Here is a 27,479-nt window from a genome sequence, read left to right as displayed (position 1 = left end):
CCGTTTTTAAGGTCATATCCGAAAGATCCGTGATTCTCACTTCTAAATTCCGAGCGTTTGGCGAAGGAGCAACATTACCTATTTTAACATCTAAGGTTTGACGTGGTCATTGAACGAGCGGGTCTCGAACTCACGACCTCCCGATTACGAAGCGAACACGCTCTACCACTGAGCTAACGCGACCGGTCAATTTCAATTGATCATTTAAAATCGTTTCCACGCCCCTTTGAAAGGAAGATTTAACATATTCAGTAAGAATTGATTCATGTTAGAATAATTCTAAATGATATGTACGAACTATTTCGTCAATGGTGATGTACTCGCCATCTTGAATACGTCACGTTTTGCGCACAGACAACATGTGTATTGTTATTTTTATGCCTATTACACATACTAAGTAAATCTGCGTTTTTCGACAGTTTTGATTTTACAGACCGTGATCCGATTTTTCGGATTCAGCACACTACGGTTTTCTGAATTAGTATCCACATGCCCTGAAACTGATGACGTCACAATACATTACTACAATCAAACGTCAGACAGGACTGCACACAAATAATAATTTTACTTTAGGCCTATTGTTGTAATTTTGCTAACTAGGAAATAATTCATTATCATCCGAACGCGCATTAAGAATGATAAGAAGAAAAAGGTGAAGCGGGCTACAATGATTTCATCTTTTCTATAGTAACTTAATCCAAAGGGTAAGATCGCGTTTCGTTGACAGGTGACATTCGACAATTTGATCTGATGGTCCGGGCCTGCCAACAAGACTCCGGATCCGTTGTTCATACTATTGATTTTGCAGAGTATGATCATTCTTTGAAAGTGGTGACGTCACAATGCATTAACGCACGTTCACAATTGGAACATCGCTCGGTCTTTTTCAAATGTAAGTCACCAATACTCTGGGTCAAATGACAACAAAAATGGCGTTACCCGCATTTTCTACGTTTAATGGCCGACTGTTAAGAAATCCATACCGAGTCACCAGTAACAAAACTAAATAAACAGAACAGAAAAAAAATTTTAATTGACACTTTATGTCTTCATCTTGATTTGGCAGTTACTTCTGATAAATGCTTTCCACGTCTTTTACTCCTAGTAAATCCTAAACATTCGTCATCGTTTGGTTGTATTTGATACCACGTGTAAATTTGAAGCGGATATTTTTCAAATGAAATGCTTTCTTTCATCAAAACTGTATGTACTTATGTAAAACAGACCACATCAAGATATTCAATATTGAAACGATAAACATAAATGACAGCAAATAGAGTTTTGTTTCTTTCGCATTTCTTCCGCGTAGTCGGTATTACACTGAAGGTGATTTATATTTTTACCGTGAAAACGCTTGTATTTTCTCAACACGACGGAAAAAGCCGAGCGATGTTCCGATTGGCACGTTTTTGTGGACATTGATCGGTCGCATCACAAGCAAGACTGCATACACAAAAATAATTTCACTTTGTTTTTTGTTTTTCTTTTATTGATTTCATAGAAAGTGATCCGAGTTTCCGGATCATCTTGTGGTTTTCTGAATCGCCGTCCACTCGGCACACCTCGGCTTATTCCATACCTATACCTAACCTCGGCTGTATAACGTGAGCGTTATTGTCCGAACTGTTTAGATTTCTTGAATCAATAAATCTATGATTTTGAAATACCTCCTATACATCTCATCCAAATTCTGCATTAAGCTGATACTTTAATATTCGTCGGATTTTCTACTGAAGTAAGATGTTAGGGGCTAGAGACTTTTACTCATATCTTTAGGATCCGGGTTAGAATAGGTCCTCAGTACCCCTTGCTTGTCGTAAGAGGCGACTAAATGGAGCGGTTCTTTGGATGAAACCGCCAAAACCGAGGTCCCGTGTCACAGTAGGTGTGACACGATAAAGATCCCTCCCTGCTCAAAGGCCATAAGCGCCAAGCATAGGCCGAAATTTTGAAGCCCTTCACCGGTAGTGGTGATGTCTCCATATGAGTGAAATATTCTCGAGAGGGACGTAAAACAATATTCAATCAATCAATCATAGTCTTCCTTCAAGTGTGCGCATTGTATTCCTCCTTAAGGTGTATATGTCACAGGTCTCCTTCGGGTGTTTATTTCACAGTCCTCTTTCGGGTGTATATTTCACAGTCCTCTTTCGGGTGTATATTTCTCAGGAAAGACTACGAAATATCCTTTGGATGTATTTATGCAGTCTTCTTTCAGATTTCGCTGTCTTCCTGCGGATATGGATTCCTTTAGAAATGGTTTCCGAATAAAGTGAACGTCCTATTTCGAAATGATCTCTTCCTTAAGAAACGCAGTACAGTTACATGTAAGGTGGTCACAACGAAGTCCTTTTGCGTCTTGAATGATGTACTATTCTGTCGTTACATTTTCAGTAATCGCTTCTTGTTTATAAGCTCGTATATAGTTTAAGACTTCTCTCTATGTACGGTGATCATGTGACTAATTTCTTCCTAAAAAGATGGTTCCCAAATTAGTGAACAATTCTATATTCAATATATGCCTTTCTACAGACTGGATTTCCTACAAAAGCTGCATCATTTACTCCTTGTTGCTGCCTCTATGTGGATGTGTACGTAGTCACCGCCTTCAATCATGTGCATTCCAGCGATGTCTTCGTTAATTCATATGTTTATCCCCCCCTCTTTTAATCCCGAATTTACTTCGATTCCATCGTTGGATATCTGAATTAAAAAGGGATTTATTAGATATAGTGGTGGAGTGAATTTTTATGCTTCGACTTATCATTTGTTAAACGTACGAAAGTCGTATATTATCAAGTATACCGCCTGCTAGTTTGTATTTGATCGTGAAACATATAGAAATTGTTCTAACGGACAAATAAGTTAGCATACCTGTAAAACTTTACAACAATAATTCTGGAAACTTTAATCATCAGGACATGATAGCAAATAAACAATGCCCTACCTACTATTAGGAAGAATTTCAAATTTCCAAAAAATTGGATTCAGTGTGGAGTTGAAGCAGGCGGCATGAGACTTGCATTCAATCAATATCATAAAGTATTTCGAAAAAGGTTTATTGCTGTAGAAAAAAACTCCTGAAGAAGAAAACAGAGTTATGGGATTTTATGTAAATGTATACTAAGTTTGGGGGGGGGGGTATAAACTGTATGAAAAGTATCAGTGATTACTTTTTCATTTTAAAAAATGTTCATTTTCATCCATATGTCGATTCGATATATCACAGTGAACTCGAAATAAAAGACAGCACAGAGTCTTCTACATCGGCTTCATATTTAGATATTTTATTGATCATAGATGTTAACAGCAAATTAACAACTAAACTTCATGACGCTTCTCTATCGTCATCTTCCCATATTGATGTAGTAACATTCCATTATCACCTGCATGTGGTGTTTATATCTCTCAACTGATTCGATACACGACAGCTTGTTCTGGGTATGGTAATTTTTTAAATCGAGGCGGGCAAATGACAAATACGTTGATGTTACAGGGGTTTCAACAGATTCGCTTAAAGTCAGCATTTCACAAATTCTATGGTCGTTATAACGATCTACATGTAGTTTGCCAATTCAACCTGTCATTGGGTCAAATGCAGTCTGACGTGTTTCATACTAGTTGTTAGGCTGATTTTGACTACGGTTATTCTGTTTACCTAATCAAAATGGAGAGCTAACCGCGAGTGTGACCAGTCAACAAGGGGTGCTCACTCCTCCTAGGTACCTGATCCCACCTCAGGTATGTCCAAGGGTCTGTGTTGGTCCTTCTCTTAATTTTGTATTCTTTATAGGATTTATGAAAGTGATCACTGTTCATTATGTGCACTTTTTAAAAATTTAAATCAAAACAATAAACAAGTGTTCTTTTCACCCCATATAGCCCCTGATACAGACCCCATATAGCCCCTGATACAGACCCCATATAGCCCCTGATATACACCCCATGGCTCAATGTGTCTGCTTTGTCATTTATGCAGCTAATAATGACCATTCAATCCAATCTTATGTGTTTATATGTGTCAAACTGAGCAACGCAAAATCGGGCGTCCAGAAAGTATACATGTATAAACCAAGTCAGATGCATTACATTGCACGTGAATATGGAAATGGAATATTTGTCATACAGAATTTTTTTTTTTTAATCCGACAATTTTCTCTTTCTATACGTCACTGGTATAAGATAAACGTCTACAATTAAACAGCAATTTAAGGAATAAAAATAATTAAATACTACTCATTTTGTACGATATAAAGTGAGTTATGATATTTTATGAAAGAGCGCTAACTTGATATCGTATAAAATGAGTAGCAATTATTTTTATTCCTTGTTAATGTGATAAAACGTATTTGGTGTATTTTTGCGTTTGATTTTGAAGACAATATCGCAACAAAACGAAAAATAGAAACGTTTTGAAATGTAATGTGACGTCATTCCCAAGACTTTTGAATGGACGCGATAAAGGACAAAATAAGCCGAACCAGTACATGTAATTGCGATTTACAACAAACATCAGTAAATAATATCTGTTTCTGAATAGAACATTTTAATAAATATTTCTGAACTTTCAATGTCTTTCAAAATTAGACGTACCCCTCTCCGGCTCCGTGGTAGAGGGGTTTAATTAGACGCAATAATCATTCTGTAATTGAATTACGAAGTTAAGAAAATTTGATACGCGTAAGGAGAGTAAGCAGTGTTACAGAACTTGTTCAGAGGCTATTCAAGAAATGTAGCATAAATACTGCAAATCCATCAAGTTCACGGAATAGAACTTAAGTTTTGAAAATAAAACTTGATAATCAGAATTTTCAAAATTCTCTCTCTCTCTCTCTCTCTCTCTCTCTCTCTCTCTCTCTCTCTCTCTCTCGATTTATCTGTCTAAATGTATTTATTTATCTACAGCACATAAATGAATTGAATGTGTAAATTATAATATGTGAATCGAATGAAATACAACGAAGAAACATGGGTTTACATGCATGTCTCATAGAAACAAAATTGTAAATATCTGACAGTGTGTGTATTCTTAATTACTTTTAGGCTCTCGTGCACCTTTATGTCCCGAGAAAACATTAATTGGGTCGCAATGACACAGAAATACAAATAAAAGAAAATCTGAAAAGTTAGAAATTTGACACTACCAACTAGTCCATTTTTTGGTTCGTTCATGTAATTGCTTTACAAAATGAACAATAATTTTGAACCACTTATGATAATCAAGTAATTGACAACATTTTCATTCATAAAAATTACAAAAATACTTTTGAAAGACTCTATTATCTGCTGGTTTCAATTAAATGTTTACAAGACTGTAATTCTTCTTTTAAACTGCGAAAATGGGAATTGAAATACGAAAACAAAAAAATAAAACACATTACTATGTTCTACAGCACGAAATAAGGCATTCAATGTGTTATACTAAATTAAATATTACTTTAATCAGCAAAAATAAGGATAGGGAAATAGTCGCTACATATGAACATCAGATCAGAACAGAGTAATGACAGCGATTGGTGACCATGTACCTTAAAGTTAGGAGTTGATATTGTGCATAGTATTGCTTTAAATAGAAGAGATGTGAAGAGTTTGTTTTTATGGACCCGGAGTCAGAGTGTGACAGTCAAACCATATTTTTTTTTTTTTTTTTTTAGCTCAAAATGAAGAACTAACCCTAAAAGAAAAATTCGTTATAACAAAAGTTGCTTTATTCAATGTTACAGAAGATAAGATTCAAACTTATTTCCCTTGTGAAATTACAAATGTTACATTACACATGGAAATGTTCAAACAAAAACGTTTTTCTATTTTTATTAATTTCTTTTAAATTGCTTTGTCATGAAATTCAAGCATCTCGTAAATCTAACCTTACTGTAATCATATTGATCCGCGCGGGAGATTGATAGAATATCAAAAAGAAAACATTGGTTTTTCATGCGACTGCTATAAAGAGCTGCGTGTCTTCATATCATTCCGCCTCAAACGCCGGAAGTCACGGCACGCTGCGCCAACGTCAGTCTAAAACGTTCTCGGAAAATTGGCGCAAGGCTTGCTTCCGCCTTGAATTGATTTTGTGATTATTTCATTAATTGGCGTAATTGAAATCTTTGAATGTAAAATAAATTGTACACGAGGAATGTAAATGTAGACCTGCCCCTTGATTTATCCAAAAAATCGGCGCTCGTGAACAGAATAAAGGGAAACACCTCTAGCTAAATGTTACTTGTGAAATAGACGTCGGGAAAATTACTCTGTCTCCCAACTTCCGAAACATGCATCAGAACCACGTCTAAAATAATTAGCTAAATGATAATCGACCGCCTATGTTTCCTTCATAACCAAATGCATGATAAGAATTATTTCCAAAATGTTAAATTTACCTACTAATATTTATTTTCAAAAATCTTGATGGATACATGACGTAGTATATCACAGCCACATACACTGTTTAAGACCAAAGTACCTTTTAAGGCTTTGTATTTGATTTGAGTGGGATTTATAAGTAAGGTATTTCTTTCCTTCACATCCGTTGTCTACAAATCTGGTCGGAGCGACCTCGTTTTGTCAATGGATTCCGTGTATTCCTTGAAGTCTTGGCATTAGCTAACGTCACCGACGCATTGTTTAAAGTATCAAGCCTTTAGTATACGCCAAAGTAGAACACTGAAATTATGGAATGATATTGGATTTGTAAGCTTTGAAATTGACAATAGGCCGATAATTACCGAAGATAGACCGACAATTACGGAAGAGTCAGGGGAAAATAAGAAAATCTTCTCTGTCAAAGGTCAGGCGTAATTGCATGGCGATCGTCTTCCGTTCGTCTCCTATTTCTCCGATGCCGTTTTGTGAATATTTTAATCATAATGATCTATTATATATTTATAGAATTATCTACTTCTTATTGTGTTCAATCTGCTTCATATTCTTTACACACACCTTTCATATGGGCCAATTATCTGGGAAAAATTTTACATACTCAGAGAGGTCCGCCATACCGCTATTGAAATTATCATTTCTCATTGTTGATTGACAAAAGTCAAATCATTTGAAAGTAATCTAATATGAAAATTCCTTTCTTGCGTTATATAAATGAATTAAAGAACAAATGTGATACTAGAAGTTCGTACAAATGATAATCTGTGATTATATCAAAAGGTTTGCGGGCGATGACTTGGCGCGATTGCGTTAGATAGTCCCTATCTATCATACAGACAACTTAATTAGTATCATTGAGTGCCTCTCTGACGTTCAACATACTCAGTTTTGTCAAAATTAATTTAAGGTTTTGACAGTTACCCCCGTTTTACAAAAGCACACCGTCAGAGGGCCAAGCGTGTTACTATGCATTGCAAAAAAATACCACATTACAAAATGTCAAAGAATTCGATTTCAGTGTTTACATCTTTGGAAATATTTCCAGAACTTAATCAATATCGATACAGTTATGTTGCTGAAGATGCAGGAAAGAAGTGCAAAATTCCATTACGAAAGGCATTTAAAAGTTTTACTTAATGACGAAAATAAGTCAAGAGGCAAAAGAACTAGTTACAGATTTAGATTTAAAAAAAGAGAAATAAATACCAAAATCTGAAGCATGAATCCTCTCTAGGGACCTCCTCCGAGAACAATATAGCCCCCTTGAAGAAAAAAATGTCTGTGTAGTTCTCATACAGCCTTCGTACAAATTACAGGTTAGAAGGACATAGATAGTAAGCCGCTGTCAGGAGCCGGAGAACTCAAGATGTTTATTGCACCACTAAAAACTGTCAGATTTCACCCCCCTTTTGTTTCCATCACGAAACAGAAGTTGACGTTTCAGTATTCTCACGACTTTTCTGCCGGTAACGGATCAGTTTCACGCCAGGCTTGTTCTAACTGGACGGGAGAGTGAAATACTTTCAACGACTACCTTGGATCAAATAGATTTCTTTTTTCCAAAAGTATCATTTTCAAGAAATCGAAAGATCATTTATATAGCTGAAAGCAAAATAAAATTCACATTATATGAAAAAAAATATCATAATATTCACAGACCTCCACATTTAGTCAACAGAAAGTAATTTAAAATATAATGTTTCATTTCGTTCTAAAGTAAAATTACATATTTATAAATCTAAGGCGTGAATAGATTAAACACTTCGCAATTTTTGGATAATAAAAGAAAACATTTGAGCAACTAAAGGTTTTTGGCTTCATTCTGTGTACAGAAGACACATATTTTTATTAGACTTTTGAATATAGTAAATGAATAATATTTTATACACATATAGAAACACCGAACACATTATTTAATGTACATGTTGGTTTAACCCTAATCGTCAATTCTGATTTTTAAAGTATGCTTCAAATCAAGTTTGTAAAAACACGGCGGAAATTTTGTTTGCTTTATTGATTGTTTCATTTCTCACTCTAATCGAGAACAAACCCCCCGTATTTTACATGATAAAACCAAGAGACATATTTCATTGCAAGCCATTTTCTTTTAATGCATAAACTGTACCTTCATAAGTATATTAATACCAGGTTATAAAAATAAAGGGTGAAAAAAGAAATCCACGTCAAAGTAATACTAGCATAACCTCTCTCTCTCTCTCTCTCTCTCTCTCTCTCTCTCTCTCTCTCTCTCTCTCTCCAGAAATCCATACCTCCTGTAGTTTGTTAAAAATATATCGTGGTGTTTTTTTGGAGAATGTAATACCTATATTACTATATTCAATCCTCTAGAATCCTCATCGTATAATGATCAACAATTACAAGTTCTACAAAATAAAATAATAAGACACTCTGAATAAAACAGAACGTAAAAAACCATGGAGTCCTTTAAATCTCTGATAAACAAATATAATTCTAGAGATAAATGAAGCACTCATGATTTTATTTCAACACATCTGATCCGTTCTGGATATGAACTTAATCATGCAATATGAAATCATCCTTCTTGTATAATTTTCGTTGCCATCGCATCTAAATGGAAAAATTGATGTATTGTTCGCTGCAGGAAATGTTTTTGCCAATAAATGGCAATTTAGAGTAATTTAACAATAATTACATATGAATCCCCTTCTGTCTGCCGCTTATATACCACGTGATTCATCAGTGGTGACGTCGACGTGAGTTGCTTGCTACTTCTGGACACCTGGTCCCACCTCTGGTGTGTCCAGGGGCCCATGTTAGTCCTACTCTTAATTTTGTATTCCTTATAGGAGTTATGAGGTTCACCAATGTTCGTTATCTTCACCTTGTTCTGAAAGTTAATGTAGAAATATCTAATATTAGTATCATTTTGAAATTCTCTTAAATTTCATAAGCTACAGAATATGTTTGGAAAAGGAAAAAGGACTTGGAGGCAACATTACAACAACAACAACCCCCAACCACAAGAGTTGATAAACTCACACAAATTTTAGCGATTGCATGAACAGATTTGAAAATGTTAGCATATGTGGCAAAGACTGCATCTACCAAGTATACTGACCATTGGATGAAGAAACAATTGCTTACACCTGATCAGAAATTTAATTTAGTTGAAACTTATCTCCGAAGCCTGTTGGTGACTGGGTGTAAAAATAATTGAACAAAACTTATAGACGACGCCTATTGACAACTGGATGTATAAATGTAAAGACGAGCTTATTGTTGACAACTGGAGGTAGAAATGTAACATGTTTATTTAATTAACAATACATGTATATCGTAATTAGAAATCGTAATTATAGGGACGACAAGATGGAGCATTCGTTAAGTATGATTGTTGATGAATTGAAAAAAATATCATCATATACTTCGTTACTAGTTTCGAAATACGGATGTACATGAAATTGCTGGGATAAAATTTAGAAATTCATTTTAAAATTAATGATTATCTCCCTCATGCATAGCTCTGATCCTTGGACGAATTTGGCTCCAGTTTTTTGGCACTCTGGTTTTCCTTTTAGCTCTTAAAAGTTTATTGTTATTTCGAATTTCCAGAATTTCGGCTTGAGCATCACTGAAGAGACATTATTTGTCGAAATGCGCATCTGGTGTATCAAAATTGGTGCCGTATAAGTTTTATATTACGACCCCTGGGTCGAGGCCTCTGCTGGTAAACTGTTAGTCCCCGAAGGTCTCTACAGCCAAGTACTTCGTTATTAGCTTGAAAATACGTATGTATATTTAATTGCTGGGATAAAATTTAGAAATTCATTTCAAAATTAAGGATTATCTCCCTCCTGCATAGCTCTGATCCTTGGACGAATTAGTGAGAAAGTTTCCTAGTTTACTTTCGGAAGGTCGGTGGTCTCTTCCCAGGTACATTGTATCTGGGTTCTCTCTTCCACCAACAAAAAACTGGGCGCCACCAGATAACTGAAAAATTGTTGAGTGTGGCGGAAAACAATCAATCAATCAATCTGGCTCCAGTTTTTGGCACTCTGGCTTTCCTTTTAGCTGTTACAAGTTTGTTGTTATTTCGAATTTCCAAAATTTCGACTTGATCATCACTGAAGAGACATTATTTGTCGAAATGCGCATATGGTGCATCAAAATTGGTACCGTATAAGTTTTATATACTGATCAAAAAAGAAACGCATAGTACAAATTCATATTCATTATAAGACATGAGAAATACTTAATAATTGATTTATCTATAACAGAAAAATCATGTAAATGCTGGATTAATAGTCGAAGTATCACAGCCACTAATGGTGCTTTCAGTCGTTAACAGTTCAAGGTCATCCAAGTTCAGCATCTAGTGCCCCCCACCCCCAAGCACCAACTACTGTGAAAACGCCTTCCTATGAACACAATCAAGTTTCTACGACACTGTCAAGGGATGTTGTTCCACTCTAATGGCAGGTCTTTAACAATTTGTTGCAGAGTCTGAGACTGCGGTTGTCATTGGCGGATACGCTTATCCAGTTCGTCCCATGCATTCTCGATGGGTTTCAGATGTTGTGATTTGGATGGTCAAGACAGAACCTGAATATTGTGTCTTTGCATGATAGACAAGCAGTATGTGGTTTGATGTTGTCATGTTGGAATACTTCTCCGGGATTCTGCATCAGTGGGACCACATGTGACTATGACTTCATCAATATGATGAACACTGTGCACTCCGAGTCTTCCATCAGGCCTCTGCAGTAACAAATCGAGATTTATCGCCAAAGCAAACTGTCCACCAGCGTTGCTGCGGCCATACCCTATGAGTCTGAGACCATTGAAGTCGGTTCCGGTGATGTTTCGGAGTCGGAATAATGCCACAAACAGGTCTGCGCGCCATAATCCCAGCATTCCGTAGTCGATTGCGAACAATCTGATCTGTTATTCTGCGAATCCCAGGAATGACAGATGTTGTTGTCACCGTTGACAAAGATGACGCAATCGAATGATTCGATCCTGTGCTGCTGACGTCACGTGTGGTCTGCCTGCTCTATGACGATCATTTGTTGAACCACGCAGTCGATATATCTACTCCAATGGTGCTATGTGCAGCATTGAAATTTCTTGTTCTCAATTGTAAATTGTGATACACCTGCTTCCAGTCGTTCAATTGCGTTGTTGCGTTGAGCATCGTTCAGGCGCGGCTTGTCTCAAAAAGCGGATACATATAAAGACAATACAAACCCGTGTGCCTGAATCACGTGCATTAGGAACTTACAACAATCTCAAATTACAGAGACCGACTTTAGGATTTTATGAAAACATGTTTTATTGTCCTCAAATTCTGTAGAATATCTATCCATTAAACAATAGCGTTGCAACAAGGAGTAATCAGGCAATTCATTCTAGACCACCCCCAACAAAATGTATGAAAATGTTATTGGATAAAAAAATAATTCAGCGAAAAATTACTATGTGTTTCGTTTTATTTATCAGTATGCCCAAACAAAGAATAAAAACACGCAATAAAACCAAATGACATCAATTTAGATATTCCATCCAGACATACTTCTGTAACATATTTACAAATGTGCTTCTGGTAATGTACAGTGACAGAGTGCAGCCAATATAAAGATTAACCGTTCTATTCGTCAATCACTGTATAATTACAATGTTCTTCAGTAACGAAATTCATGCAAAACTAAAGAATAATTGAAAATAAAAAAACATTTTCATGATTTAAGTTCCACCTTCTTTGATAAAAGGTTAATACGAAATGGTATATCTTGTTACGAAATTATAAGGAGGAGGGAGGAAAGATGTGATCTTTACACCTCAAATAAAAACAGGGAAAGAATATGATCAAACAAGAAATTGATCTGTTCCCCGTTATTAGACAAATTTTGATAACCAGGAAAAACAGTAAAAAGGAGAAATGATGAACTAGTACAGCGGAAATAATTAAAAAAATTACTTCTGATACAATTTAGATAAATTAAATGTATGACAAAAAAAAAATATAGCAAAGAATGTAAAAATGTATAATGAATAAATTAATGTCTTCAAATTAATGCCTTCCCAGAAGAAAATTCGTTTGACACATCACTCAAATTTGTTTTATTTCTTTAACCTACAATGTATGCTAACATATTTATCTTGTAAGCGGTTAGAATTGCATTCGGTTCAAAATTCTATAAGATGTAATTCTAAATAGACAAAATTGAATACGCGTTAACACTAGTGAATTAACGTTACACGTAAAATGAAAAGTCGCCAACTTCACGTTTGTCATCATATGAAGCTGACAGACGGCAATAAAATTCTTCACTTTTCATGATAATTATCATTTCATATTTTCTTATATCATTTACGAAATCATTGAATAAGGCATTCAAGAATTATTTTTAACATTATCATGGATCATGAAATCTCGTCTGTTTTTAAGAACTGTCGATCTATCGTTGGGTTGATAAATGATTGCAGTGGACACATTTTGTATGAATCGTGTGAATTAACAATAGTGATACAGAATATCCATTCATAAAATCCTCATAATGAGAAAAAATGCGAAGATGAAAAACAGTAATCAATCTCATAAATTCTATAAGGAATACAAAGTTGTGTACAGGCAAACACTGACCCCCTGGACACATCGGAAATCTTGGAGGTGTAGAGGAAGAATAATCATGTAAAAATAAACCGATGTTTGTTCAAGAGATGACTCCATCCATCTATAAAAACAAATCTACAATTCTATATTGTAGCTGTGATACAGACATAAATTCTATATGAATTTAAAAACAAACTAAAATAATATTTAAAAACTCTGATTTGATTGTGAAAACCTTAATTCCTCCCCCTTTGTTAAGGATGCTGTAATTCGGAATATCCTACTCAGGTGGTATAAATGTAGCCTATCTCTTATTCAATGATGTAAACTACATGTTAAAAGTATGCACTGGTACAATATTTAATATATCTGTATGTTAAAAGTAACGCTTAAGATGAAAGAATATGATATATTTCTCGGTGATTAAAAAATCATAAAAGTTACCGTTTTAGGCATATATATATATATATATATATATATATATATATATATATTTATATTTAAGAATAAAATAAGTGCATGGTATTGGCAAAATATAATAAAAAAAATCCAGGCAAAGATTTTAACATTTATTCCAAAGCGCTTTCATTGATGATATGTATCATGATTAATCCATTGATGGTATATTTAATGTTAAATTCATTGATTTTATGTACTGGTATACAATGTCAAATATAGATATGTAATGTTAGAGTTTATATATATCATCAAGAGACATACATGTATCTTACAAACACAAATATCACATACTACACACTGCTACGAAGAAACCCCGACAAATATTAATAATCTACATCGTTAACAAAAACGATACAGTAATAGACTATAACAATAACAATCTCTGGCAGTAAAAGTGCACTGGGATGTGAATATTATATGACTGCTTCATCACCAGGTTTCTAATCAGAGTACATTATTTATAGAATGACAAGAATCTTCAAAGTATACTCCATCTTTTTCATGTATTGCTAACCTTGGTTTATGGACTATAGAAGGATGTTTTGATAAATGTCGTCTTTTAGTTTTTGGCAGCTCAAAACTCCACTCACAATAAAGTATACACATTTATCTCAAACGTTTATGTTGCTGAAAAGTTTCTCTGGCAAAATGCGAAATACCCAATGTATTTTCTGACCATACTGATATTGTTTTTGATAAACAATAATTTCAAAATTAGTTATTAAAAGGGTATTTCTACTAGAAGAAAGAAAGCGGCACAGTGCAATATCACAATGTAAACATTTGTCGCTGTTTATGAAAATTCATAGTAAATTAAGATTTTGTCATCTGGTATATTCTTAGTGAAATCCTGGGCAACATTGTCTATTCTCTTATGCAACTTGCTTCTATGAGTTTCAAAAGAATGTACTTTGTGTGGTAAGAATGTTTCAGATTATAACATACATGTGGTGCTCAGTTGCTTCAATGTTTTATCAGAAAGAGAACATCTACTAGAAAATATATTGGATCTGTTAGTCCTTGAAGAATATGTTAATAATGTAAAATTTCTTGGAAAATGCTTACTTTATTAATTGTATAAATAGAAAATGCTTAATTCATCAATGATACAGTTTATATAGAAAATGCTTAATTCATTAATGATATGTATAGAAAATACTTAATCTATTAATGGTATGTTTAGAAAATGCTTAATCTATTAATGGTATCTATTGAAAATGTTTAAATCATTGATGGAATGGATGCTGATTATGCAGACATTATCCCATGCTTTCATTGTATATACGTGTGTATTTTTATCAAAAATGCTACATATATCTAGATATTTATTCCTGATATTTTATATACAAGATTATCATGTCGGATTGAAAGGTCGGTGCTTTTTACCGAGAAATAAGATAAAACGAAACAGCCTATGTTTATTCCTGACAAAATATTGAAAAGTGTAAATATCTAAATATCCATTCTGTTGACCACAATATCAAGGTATTAGGATATTTACATGTACAACGGTTAAAATGAAGCGGTTATTGAAAGCAAAACCTCTATTCAGTTGATGAATAACTTTTTTCATCTTGCAATTCTTGGAAAATCCAAAGAAAATGATGGATATTTTAAAAGATACTAAATGCCATTACCGCGATAGTTTTTTTGTAAATATATACGTAGTCCAACACAAAGATATCTATCATTTCCATGAACAGATAAGAGGCAGCCAGTCTGCAGTAAATCTGAGAGCTACAGAATCAGACAGTCAAAGTCAATAAAGAAACGTCATTTATTAGCCTTAAACATGAAACCAATATCACTCCACAAGAAAGATGCCCCTTTCCGCCAGACTCACGCAAACAATCATTTCTTTTAATATTTTTCATTAATTTTGTCCAATATTCACTTTATAATAACAACTTAGGTGGAAAATAGCAGTTCATTAAGGCCCTGTAATTGATACCCTCCGATCAACCATCGCAACTGCGGCACTGGTCGTTATATTAAGACGGCATAATCCATGACAGTCACTGGGACAAAGGTCGCTTAGATCAAAATGAAAATTAAAAAACACTGATTTTGAGGGAATACACGTGGCCGCTTATGACATATTTAAAATGAAATCCATGAACTGCAAAACCAAGACCGCATTATGAATGGGCCGCTGATACAATTATCATCAAGAACACGTAATTCATCTTGACATGATGCAATTCTTTCGACATTAGCATCCTGTCCTGCTTTTCTGGACGTCGGAAGGAAGTGTGATCATCATGACACAAACATTGACGCTGTAAATCAACCAATCATAATTAATTTTACATTAGCCGTGTTCTCCAAGATGTAAAATATCGTCTATTGCCTCCTTCATAAAGTTTTATTAAGACTTTTCCTAATCTTTCGGTTTTTTTTTACTACGATATTTTACAATTTACAGATGCTGTTATACTCCGGAACGATTTCGATGAACTATCATGAATAGTAGCCTAACATTTCTAGCACTTGCTACAAACAAATCCAACTTTTTTCAAATACTTCTGTACAAAATCTGAATAAATATGCAAATCAAGTAAAAATAGCACCATTACAACTGAATAAAGTCAAGCTGATCAAATTATTAGAGTTTACTAGGGTATTTGTTTTCAGGGGACAAAAAGATGAAGAAAGAGGAGCGGATAGAGGATCTGATTTTAATCACATTGAGAAACACTCTGTATTCACTTGAACTCTTCACACATTGATTAAAAAATTGCTCTAATTGTGGTAAATAAGTATCAAGAAGGGAAACGTTCAAACTTTGTCAAAACTGTAAAAATGTAAAAATTGGAACTCTTTCAAAAGGAGGTAGAATTTTTTGGGGGGTAGTAAGTGTCTATATCTTTTAAAATCAATCTCCATGTTCAACATTCCTGTCAACATAAATAAATCAATCTATTGATACAGATAAACTGTATTATCATTTATCATACTGGGCTCAAAATGACTGCTTTTGGAACAACCTCTATACATAGTTTTATTTCCTTCCAAAGCTACGACAATTTTTCATAAGAATAGACAACTCTCTTTTATTTTCTTTGTGTTATGAAAGATTTTCACCTAGGACGAATGTGACGGTAATTGATCTTACAAGAACAAAGGATTGTCTTATGTATTGATTGTAAAGAACACCCAGTTATCCTCTCAGATTTATGTAAGTCATCTGTAAAACTAGCAAAATCCTATCACTGTGTGGTGTTTGTTTACAGCCAATTCTTGGAAGTTATAAATTATATTGTCTTTTTACGATCCATCAGAATTCATAATCCTATAAAAGTATGAAATTATCTTCAAAGGGATATTTTTACCTGCCAGAAAGGTGTGGCCAACTCTCCAGAAAGGATCTACCTATCGTGCAACAAAAATTTTTAAAAGATTTTTAAAAAACCCAAATTATAGATCATATAAACCTTCTTTAACCTCCTAAAAAAAACTCGATTTTCTGAAGCGAAGTTTACTTTAATAAATAAATGAATATTGAAGTTTAAAAACTAGATTTCAAGTTTCTAAATTTTAATTGATCACTTGAATTTTCAGGGTTTTTTCCCAGGTTATAAATTAGACACCTGTCATTACTAGTCCTTTTAAAAGCATATTTTTCTCTTCAAAGGAATCAAGTAAAACTCCCCGAGCAAGCTAAGTCTGTTCAGACTGTATGATAAATCTGAAGTTCTACATCATTAAAATTCATGCTGATCATGTTTAGATAAGTGAATACTCAACAAAACATGCAAAACACACACTTATCCATTTCATTAGTATTTCAAACGCTTGATATGAATGACACATTCAAACATATTTTAATTTGTGTAACAATGAAATTGTTATATGAACAGTAAAATAGATACATTAAATACTGAACAAGTCAAGAGTTCTTCGTTGATTTTATCATACTTTAATTCTAGTCAATCTTACGTTCCATCGGAGATTTTTGTTCGTTTCATTTAACTCAGTTTTACATGTATACTGTTAAGCGCCTTTGTGTAACTTTGTGTTAATTTGGACAAAACAAATCATGTTATTGTATTTTAGCATTGCGGATATTTTGTCAAGGCTTACATTGTAGCTTTGTTATGAATATCAAATTTTAGGTAATAACACATTGCAAATCTATATCTACATTGGTTGTTTGGAAGAAGTTTTTTTTTATATTTCAAATTAACCACGAATTTGAACAAAATGTCATTCCTTAGCAACAAATCTGACATTTTATATGTGTTTTATAAATGGTTAAAACTGTTGTATGAAAAAGATGATTGGTTGATTGATTTTATATTGTTTAACGTCCCTCTCGAGAATATTTCACTCATATGGAGACGTCACTATTGTCGGTGAAGGGCTGCAAAACTTAGTCCTATGCTGGGCGCTTATGGCCTTTGAGCAGGGAGGGATCTTTATCGTGCCACACTTGCTGTGACACGGGGCCTCAATTTTTACGATCTCGTCCGAAGGAGCGCCCCATTTAGTCGCCTCTTACGACAAAAAAGGGATACTGAGGACCTATTCTAACCCGGGTTCCCGCGGAATGAAAAAGATAAAGATAACAAACAGTGATCAATGTCATAAATCCTATAAAGAATTAAATTCCGAGAATAGGGCAAGCACAGACCCCTTGGAAGCAGCTGAGGTGGGATCGGGTCCCTAGGAGGAGTAAACATACCCAGCCGACCGGTCACACTTGCTGCGAGTCATATATCTTGATTATGTAAACGGTAAAAACAGTATGAAAAGAACGGTATAACAGTTGGTATGAAAAACGTCATATAGCATTCAACCTAGTGAAACATTATAGGTGGTATTTGTAAATAAGATCATCATGATGAACATAAGATAACTGAAACTGACGTCAAATTTCACATGCATTAACCTTTTCCTTATTCATGCATTTACATGACTAGTAAGTTATATGCTTGTTATTCAAAGGATTACATATGATAAGGAGCTTATATGACTCCTCAAAAATGTGGGAAGTTTAAAAAAAAATTTGAAATCTTCTTTTTTTTCCAACTTGAATTCTCGTGCAACAGAATCGCAATATTCATTGCCTTGCAATTTTGATTTGTTTAACAATCTACTGTTGGTTTATGCCTGAAAAGGTAATTCCAAATGCTTTCATTTTGCTTTTGAAAACATTGAGAGCCTGTGTAACCAAGATTTTATCAGTGACATATTTTTAAGAAATAAAGTGATCTGTCTCTCGAAGGTGCTTTACATTTGCGGAAAGGTAAATGTTACAAAATTGTGCACTTTTTCATTTAAGAAAATCAATGAAAAAAAATGACATTATGGATCATACCCAAGAACCATTAACATATTTATAGCAATAACAGAGCTTTGTGCAGACATTCTCCATACAGTTGTATCTATTTCACAAAAATGTTTTCTGTTCAAAAGTCATAGTTGTAATTACGAGAAAACATCCTAAGCATACGAAAAAATATTTGGAAATATAATACATGTACGCATAATTACGATCAACATACTATTCCAAAAGGCAAATCAGAATTATTTGATAGATCAATCGTACGTGATGCTGCTAGAAAACTGAATCCACTAGATACAGAAACAAGAGGAGTCACCTCAATGCATTCCGAAGTACACAGACACATGTATATATGTACATATCGTTTAAATCCGTTTTCATATCATCAATTGCATTTGGCAAACGCTATATAAATTGATTTCATACGAAAGTAGGAAAATGTCGCATTGCATTTAAAAAATTTTTTTTTACTCCCACCCAGTAAAAAAGCATTATTTAAATTGATTAGTGAAATAATTTCATTAAATCTATCTAAAGCATAATGTTTTGAATTTACTGGGTGGGTGTAAATACACAATTTTTGTCATCTTGTACTTTCTGTATTTACACATTCCCAGTAAATTCAAATATCATACTATGGCATAAAACTGCTGACGTAACGATGATTTATTCAGACGAAATATTATTGATAATCCTTTCTATTCTTACTAAAACAAACAAATAAACAAACAAAAACGGGAAGATGCATATCATTACCCTTTATATATGTAGAAAGTACTCTAATGCGCGAAATAATCTCTTCTATAGTCTATTTAGACTTTAAAATCTAATATCTATAGATATAACCCCTTTACTTTGTGGCAATGAAAATTTGACTTTTAAAACAGAACCGGAACATTTTTGCTACTGTACACGAATTTATAGACGAATCTTTTACATTCAAATAGTTAACATATAATGATTGTTGACTTGTATCGCACGTCTGTGATTTGACCTTCTATAAATTTCTTTCATTGGTTATAGTTGTCAGATTTTGATTTGAGCCTCAATAAAATATGTTGAGAACAAAAACCTCTTATCAGAACAAAAATCTACATATAACATTGAAAAATTGTATTAGGTCGAATAGGCCCTTACCATATGTGATTATTTCTTTATCTAACTGTGTCAAAGGAAAAAAGTTTTTTTTGTCCACCTATTTGACCATTGATCTTGCTAAATGAATGTAGGACAGCTGAGGCAATCTGATGCACCCAGTCGATACAAGGTCTGCACCAATCAGTAGATACAATACAAAGATACTAGAGGTCAGGTAATACACCTAGTCTCATCTGTCTCAGAATCATTTACATAAAAATATCCAAAAGGAGAGAGCTCATGCGCACGCATGTATACACGACACATGTATCAATTTACGAGTTTTCACGTTAGTTACACACGTGATAAAGCATTTACTTCCTTGCACGGAGGGATACGCAAGTACAGCAGCTGAATACACGAACAAGTCTTATGATTGCATATAATCACCTATAAAAAACGAAAAATGATATGAAAAAATTTGAAATCTGTAATTAGCTGGAACAAGTACAAATTATAGGAGGCAGAGAGATGTGAAAAATGTGAGTGGAGACGCACGTGTATGAGTGGATACAACGAGTGATAAGAAAGGGAATCTCCAGTTGAATAACAGTTTCTTCCAAAGGGCAAACCGGACTTCATATTTTATTAATTAATGTGGATTTTCTTTCCCTGTTTACCCGCGCTGTTTTAATTAAAATATTGTTTCTCTTTTTCACCTTTAATTTGTAAATAATTCGTATGAAACATGAATAGAAATATTTTAGGCAGCAATGTTGACCGTAATGTCCACGGTACAAAGTTTATCTCGTAATTAGTAATTTTTCATAATCAATTCAAAGACAAATTCTTCCGCATATAGCACTATGTAATCAGGACGCACACATTCCGTACATTGTTCTAGTCATTTGAAATGAAATACGTCAATAATTACATCGAAAACATGATGCATTGTAAATTAGGAAAATATTTGAATTCGGATTTTAAGATAAGAAATGATTCTTCACCGTAAGTTAAATTAACCTATTATTCGAAACATAAATCATTAATACATATTGATGAATTAATCCTTGTAAATGCGCGTGGTTTGTTTTATTTTTACATATGTAACAATGGGATTGTATATACAAACACGTACATGTACACTCTTGCATGGTCATTGAGATATTATAATCTAGTAGCGATCTTAAGTTTGTACACCTGCTACTTATATGGAGTATATCTTATGCAAATGATATATTTGCAACATCTTCTGTAAGCTGGTACTTATATACGGATTAAGATAAATACAGAATGTTTACAACCTGTAATCAAGCCACTTATACGTTTTTATGCTGTGTTGAATGGTCAAGACTTTTATCAGGAAATATAATACTCTGAAAGCATAGATTTATTACCGACAATAATAGAAAATACATCTCTTTTGAATAACCAATAAATTATATTATCTCAGTGCTTTCATGAAGATAAAAATAAATGTTAAATGCATAAATACAACCCCCACAATAGTCAGAATTTTTAGCAATATTTGTGGATTTATATATATATATATATATATATATATATATATATATATATATATATATATATACCATTAGGAATTTTTAGGTATTTCTATCCCTACGCTTCTGCGAAAATGCTATACTTTTATATAGAATGTCAAAATCTTATATGTGAATTTCATTTTCAATTTCCTCTCCCTTTAATTGAAATAATTATTAAAGAAATTTATATATTAAAAAAATCCCTGGTTTCATTGAATTCTGTTTAATTTCCTTTAAAAAATATGTACTTTCAAATTCATTTAATTGGTTTGTGGAAAGAAACCCCTTTACGACCGTTGCTACAAACAATTTTCATTTCAAAATGATGAAAATGAAAAGTTAATTTATGTTTTGATAAGTTAAATAAATATAATTTACTGTATGGAATGTAATTCATTCCCTAACAGTGGGATAAATCTATATAGACTTATATAGGGATTGGTAATATATTTCAAGTTTTGATCATCATAAAAAATTTACAAGTCTCATATCTTTACTATATCTGTATGACCTTGACCATGTATTTTTATGGAGAGGGCTTATATAGACAACGTCTGTTGTCCAATCCTTTTATGTATTATACATAATAAAATATTGTTTAAACCATCTTTTAAAGAAGAAATTTTATATTTGTACTTATTGGAACAAAATTAAGATAAAAATATTCATCAACTCATGCATTAATTTTAAAAAAAATCTGTATCAAGTGCCCTTGGACTGAAGTATTTAATCTAATTCACTAAACAAAATAAAAAGCAATAAAAGAATATTGCAGTTGATGTACGCTGAAATAGGCGTCACGTGAAGTGAGGACTATTTTCCCGAATGACTTTAGCTTACAACAATATGCTTTTGATTTTATCGCTCAATTAATGACAATTGCCTCTTCATTATCTCCGCTGAGAAATTCATTACCTCTCATTATCGAGTGGACCATACCCAGTGCGTAAAAGGATTTATTTTTACTCTTTTTTTCTACAAATGGCCATTGAGCTTCGAATGAAATTGGATTCATCATATGAAAGACGATAAGTTGCTGCCAGATGTGTTCGTGATCTATGGGGGGATTAAGAGCTGAAATACGGACTTTTAACTATTGAACAAACGGATTATTTCTTAATTGTCTGTTTCAAAATTAACACTGTCAACGATATTTATCTGAATCGGAATCTTAATATAATAATAAAACATCTAATTATTTGATGCAGGAAATGTATCTAATAATAACTGAAATTGCTAACGGGAACGTTATTCGGGTTTTGTGTTTCTTGACTTCTATCATTGCATGTATGTAATAAAATTCACAAGCAATTCGTTGTATATACATGTATGTGTGTGAATGTAGGTGGAGGGTTTTGTAAGTGTACATGTTCATGTGTAGAATATGTTGATCTATAAAAAATCATTTCATAGTAAAATTCAACAAAACTCGTAATAACTATTTTCATGTAAACCTCATTACAATATTGTCGCATCTTCAAATAATCCTGTTGTGAATCATATCTTTGTACTTGGCCTTTGTATTTGGGAGAGGGCCTACATAGGCTATGTCTGTTGCCCGATCCTATTGAATTTCTCAGTAAAATATGTTTAAATTAAATTAAACAATCCGTTACATAAAACACAAAATCTCTCACTTCATGGTATACTAAACCCGCCAGTCTCTAATGGTGACGACGGTTACAAAATTTCAAAAACATATTGTTAAGTTTAGGTAATTTTTCCAAACATGTATGATTAAAATGCTGTACATTGCACACTTGAATAAATTAAAAAATATCGCTTGAAATTATTAGGATAATATCGCTCGACAATTGTCTGGATAATCTGATTGTGAAAATATCACTTAACAATGTATGGATAAACTGATTGGAAAATTGTCTGGAAAAATGATTGTAAAATATCGCTTGACAATTGTCTGGATGAACCGACTTTTAAAAATTGGACACCATTTGTTATCCTGTTTTTATCTACATTCTCTTGTTCATATCTGTACATATGTATTACAAAATCCAGACATGATCCGTGAGGGCGTTTCTCTTGGGAATTTCAGAACAAAAATTGTTGTGACATTTCACAATAGTAACATTAGAGGGCCTAATAATGAAATAACAACACCAAATTACAAAATTCAACCGTCAGATTCGTAATTGATTTTAATTTTCTCTCTAAACATGGGAATTTTATCATGACTGTCAACATTAACTTATATTAAACAAGGGGACGAAAATGTCAATTCAGGACGATTTGACTCGTATGATCTCTCTTCCGATATAAAAGGTAGTATTATATATCACTTTCTATTTCATCACTCCGTCAAAGAAGGTCAAAAAACATTTAACTAGCACATGAATTTAGCACTTCCAATTAATTACGCTACATTTTCAATCGAAGAGAAACTGTAAGATGTATAATATATGTATTATATATATGTAATGTATTAAACTGTGTCATTGCTGTGGGAATTTAGCTCAATTTACAAGTTCAGATAATTGGAAATTGAAATGTATCAGATCTCGCCATGGCCGCGTCAACCCGAAGACGTAAACATAAGTAGCGATTGTTCCTTCGCTAAACGCTAGGAATTTTGAAGTAAGAATCACGGGTCTTTCGGATATAATTTTAAATAAAACGGAGGTCCCCTGTCGTGCCAGGCGCTGGCACGTTAAAGACCCCTCACTGTTACGGCCTTGAGCTTGTTATAGGTCTAAATGTGGGGTATTTCACCTACACCTGTTGACGTCTCAATATACGCGAAAAATATTCTCGACGGGACGTAAAACAAATTATATAAGAATAGCATTTTGAATGAGTGTATGACAAGAATAGAATTATGGGAAAAACCAAACATAAATTTTTAAATTTTAGGGTCCTTTCTTTTCTCAAGACATCAGTGATATATATATATTCAAACCTTAGATTCAACACATTGTGAAAAATAGTTACAGAAAGAATGGAAAGTTTGAAAATATCCGAAGAACAATTTTAATACACGCCGCCAATTTTTCTCCGTGAACAAGGCAATACTACAATACTATGTTACTTACATATTTGAAAATTGCCATATATTCTACTTTTGAATTAACATCGTTACAATAGTGCTTAGTGTCTGTCAAGATAGTATTCATTTATTTCTATTTCTGTGTTCATGGTACTATATGTAGCTTTAGATGTAGTTTTTCACGTTCTACGATGATCATCCTTATTCTTCCTTTTATATAGTCATTATTAAAAAAATATAATGATTTGTATAGCTCGGATTGACCATAGGATGTCTAAACATGTTTTAAGGTTGATTGAATTCTACCATATGTATACATGTACATATATATAATCCTGAAAATAAGTGTAGAAAAATCCACACAAGAAGTATATCACAAAGCCGATTGAATATACTCGACTAATTTCTTCAAGAGTAAATGAATATTATCATATTACTAGCATATTTGAAAATCGTTTCTAAACATATTGAAAACATGTAAATACAATCCTTTTGGTAGAACTGATACCAGATGAATGTAGGGAGACATTCTTTTTGTGTCAGTTTATTATGGTACCGCATACTGAGATAATATGTCTGGGTTACATTAGGAAATACCAAACGGTGCGTTGTTCTTATATATAAGCTGTTTTTCATTATCACGATTATTTTCTGTCTTGTTGGCAGCAATAAGTTGAAATATTTCATTCCAGTTGATTAAATTTTATTTGGAATATTCATTAATTTTCTAGGTAACCATTTCGTATTCCTCCCCTGGATATATTTAAGTAACAAACTGTTTCCCAAAACTACTTGTCCCTCGCTGTCTCCCATATCATTGATTCCAGGCTGCGGAACGATGAATCTGAGCTGGGTCAGAACAATGAATCTGAGCTGGGTCGGCCTAACAACGAATCTGAGCTGGGTCAGAACAATGAATCTGAACTGGGTCAGCCTGACAATTAATCTGAGCTGGGTTGGCCTAACACTGAATCTGAGCTGGGTTAGCTTAACAATGAATCTGAGCTGGATCGGCCTAACAATGAATCTGAGCTGGGTTGGCCTTTAAATCTCAGATTTCTTATGACACTGACCTCAGTAGCATAACTCCAGTACAAGAGCACTCAGAGTCCGCCCCTCCCATCCGCCCCGAAAGTCCTCTAAGACAAATTTATATGAATTCAGTCTATTCCGAATTCTCCTCACTTTTGAACTCCTGACTATTTCAATCAGTTGTCCGTCCGTCATTGTCCCACCTTTGATTTATAAAATTGATTATCATCAAATATCTTTTTTCTCTCTTTAAAAAAAAATCAAAACCAAAATTAAAAAAAAAAAAACCAAAAAAAAAAAAAAAAAAAAAAAAAAACCAAAAAAAAAGAAAAAAGAAAAAAAAAAAAACCAAACCCCGAAATGAATAAAAAAAAAAACCCACTACTTTATTGACATTTTATATACAGTAAAAGGTAAATGTAAAGATTAGGGGCCATCATTCTTCTCTCTTATCATCAGGAGATTGAGAATAGTTCTTGTTTACCCCCCCCCCCCCCATACGTGGATAAAGTAAAACATCACTCCCTATGTAGAATTATCATGTATAAGTTAAGAATTAGTGTGACTATTCTTCAATGAAGGTGTGATTTGCTTCCAGGATTTAAATCCAGAAAGATCGAAGCTCTATCTATAATTGAAAATTTCGTTAAATTTACCCCTGACTTTATCCCCTGGTAGTGGAAAGTTATTTCAAACAAGACACATCTGATAATCATATCACATGAGAGAGATATGAAAATCATATTATATTAGTGATATTTTGAAAATCATATCATATACTGATAATTACATGAATCTGGAGATCGATATCTGATAAACATATCAAACTAGAGATATCTGATGAACATATCATGCTAGAGATATCTGATAATCATATGCTAGCGATATCTGATAATCATATCATGCTAGAGATATCTGATAATCATATGCTAGAGATATCTGATAATCGTATGCTAGATATATCTGATAATCATATCATGCTAGAGATATCTGATAATAACATCATACCAGAGATATCTGATAATCAAATCATGCTAGAGATATCTGATAATAACATCATACCAGAGATATCTGATAATCAAATCATGCTAGATATATCTGATAATGGCATCATACCAGAGATATCTGATAATCAAATCATGTTAAAGATATCTGATAATAACATCATACCAGAGATATCTGATAATCAAATCATGCTAGAGATATCTGATAATGGCATCATACCAGAGATATCTGATAATCAAATCATGCTAGAGATTTCTGAAAATGATATCATACATATACATGTGTAGCATGCCTTTGAGATGTACAGTTAGATAAATATTGTTAGTAAACTAAATCTGTCCTTTGGATGCGAATTTAATGAATGCTTGGTGAGTAAATACTTGGTAAGAAATCCAACATGTTTATTTTGTGGTATATCATATACATGTATACATGTAGTATACACAAACTTTTAACACCCTATAATTTTTGGTTTTAAGAATTCGTTTTCTTTTGTATTTGAGTTTTATATGTGTTTCAACACGGTTACCGGATACATGTATATAAGCTATTTCATATTTAATTATGATTTCATGTTTGAACAGTCAGTCAGTTTCCGATTACGGAAATATTTGTCATTAGTGATATCACTAATCTAATATTTGATTATACATGTTCTACGAAACTGGAAACCAATTCAAGGTTTTCCCAATGACAGTACAGATGCATGTATAAATATATATATATATCTATTTACCTTAGTCTACAAAATACTAAATAAAAGAATTCCAAACATAAATTGAATCCTTCGTATTATTCCAACAACACAATTAAGTAATTCCAAAACAGGGACGTGAACAAAATAATTCTAAATTAATCCTTGTGTGATTTCAGCTTAACATTCACTGGTTTCTCCAGGTCTTCTCCACAGAATCTAACTAATTTCCAAGAAAATTTATAACTCTTATATACCTAAAACGGTAGCTTAAATCACCTTTTCCAGAAATACAGTTATTATACGGACGAGAAAACTACATCTTGCGAGCTTTATATGTGACATTTTGCAGTTCTAGATTGTAATTTCCAATGGATTGCAACCCCGTATTATTATCATTACGGAGT

At 33.3% G+C, this 27,479-nt stretch overlaps 1 long non-coding RNA gene across 1 annotated transcript; it reads right to left on the bottom strand.

Moving 5' to 3' along the window:
• Nucleotides 1-1,014: 1,014 nt before the first annotated feature.
• LOC125647578 (uncharacterized) lies at nucleotides 1,015-27,479 on the bottom strand. Its single transcript, XR_007360003.2, has 2 exons — nucleotides 27,115-27,479; nucleotides 1,015-9,247 (listed from the first exon to the last, which is right to left on the bottom strand). It is a non-coding gene; the product is annotated as an uncharacterized LOC125647578 (long non-coding RNA).

The sequence above is a fragment of the Ostrea edulis genome, chromosome 6 (assembly GCF_947568905.1).
Source record: "Ostrea edulis chromosome 6, xbOstEdul1.1, whole genome shotgun sequence".
Taxonomy (NCBI): domain Eukaryota; kingdom Metazoa; phylum Mollusca; class Bivalvia; order Ostreida; family Ostreidae; genus Ostrea; species Ostrea edulis.
The sequence above is the reverse complement of the archived record's forward strand: the minus strand, read 5'-3'. Positions and strand labels throughout refer to the sequence as shown.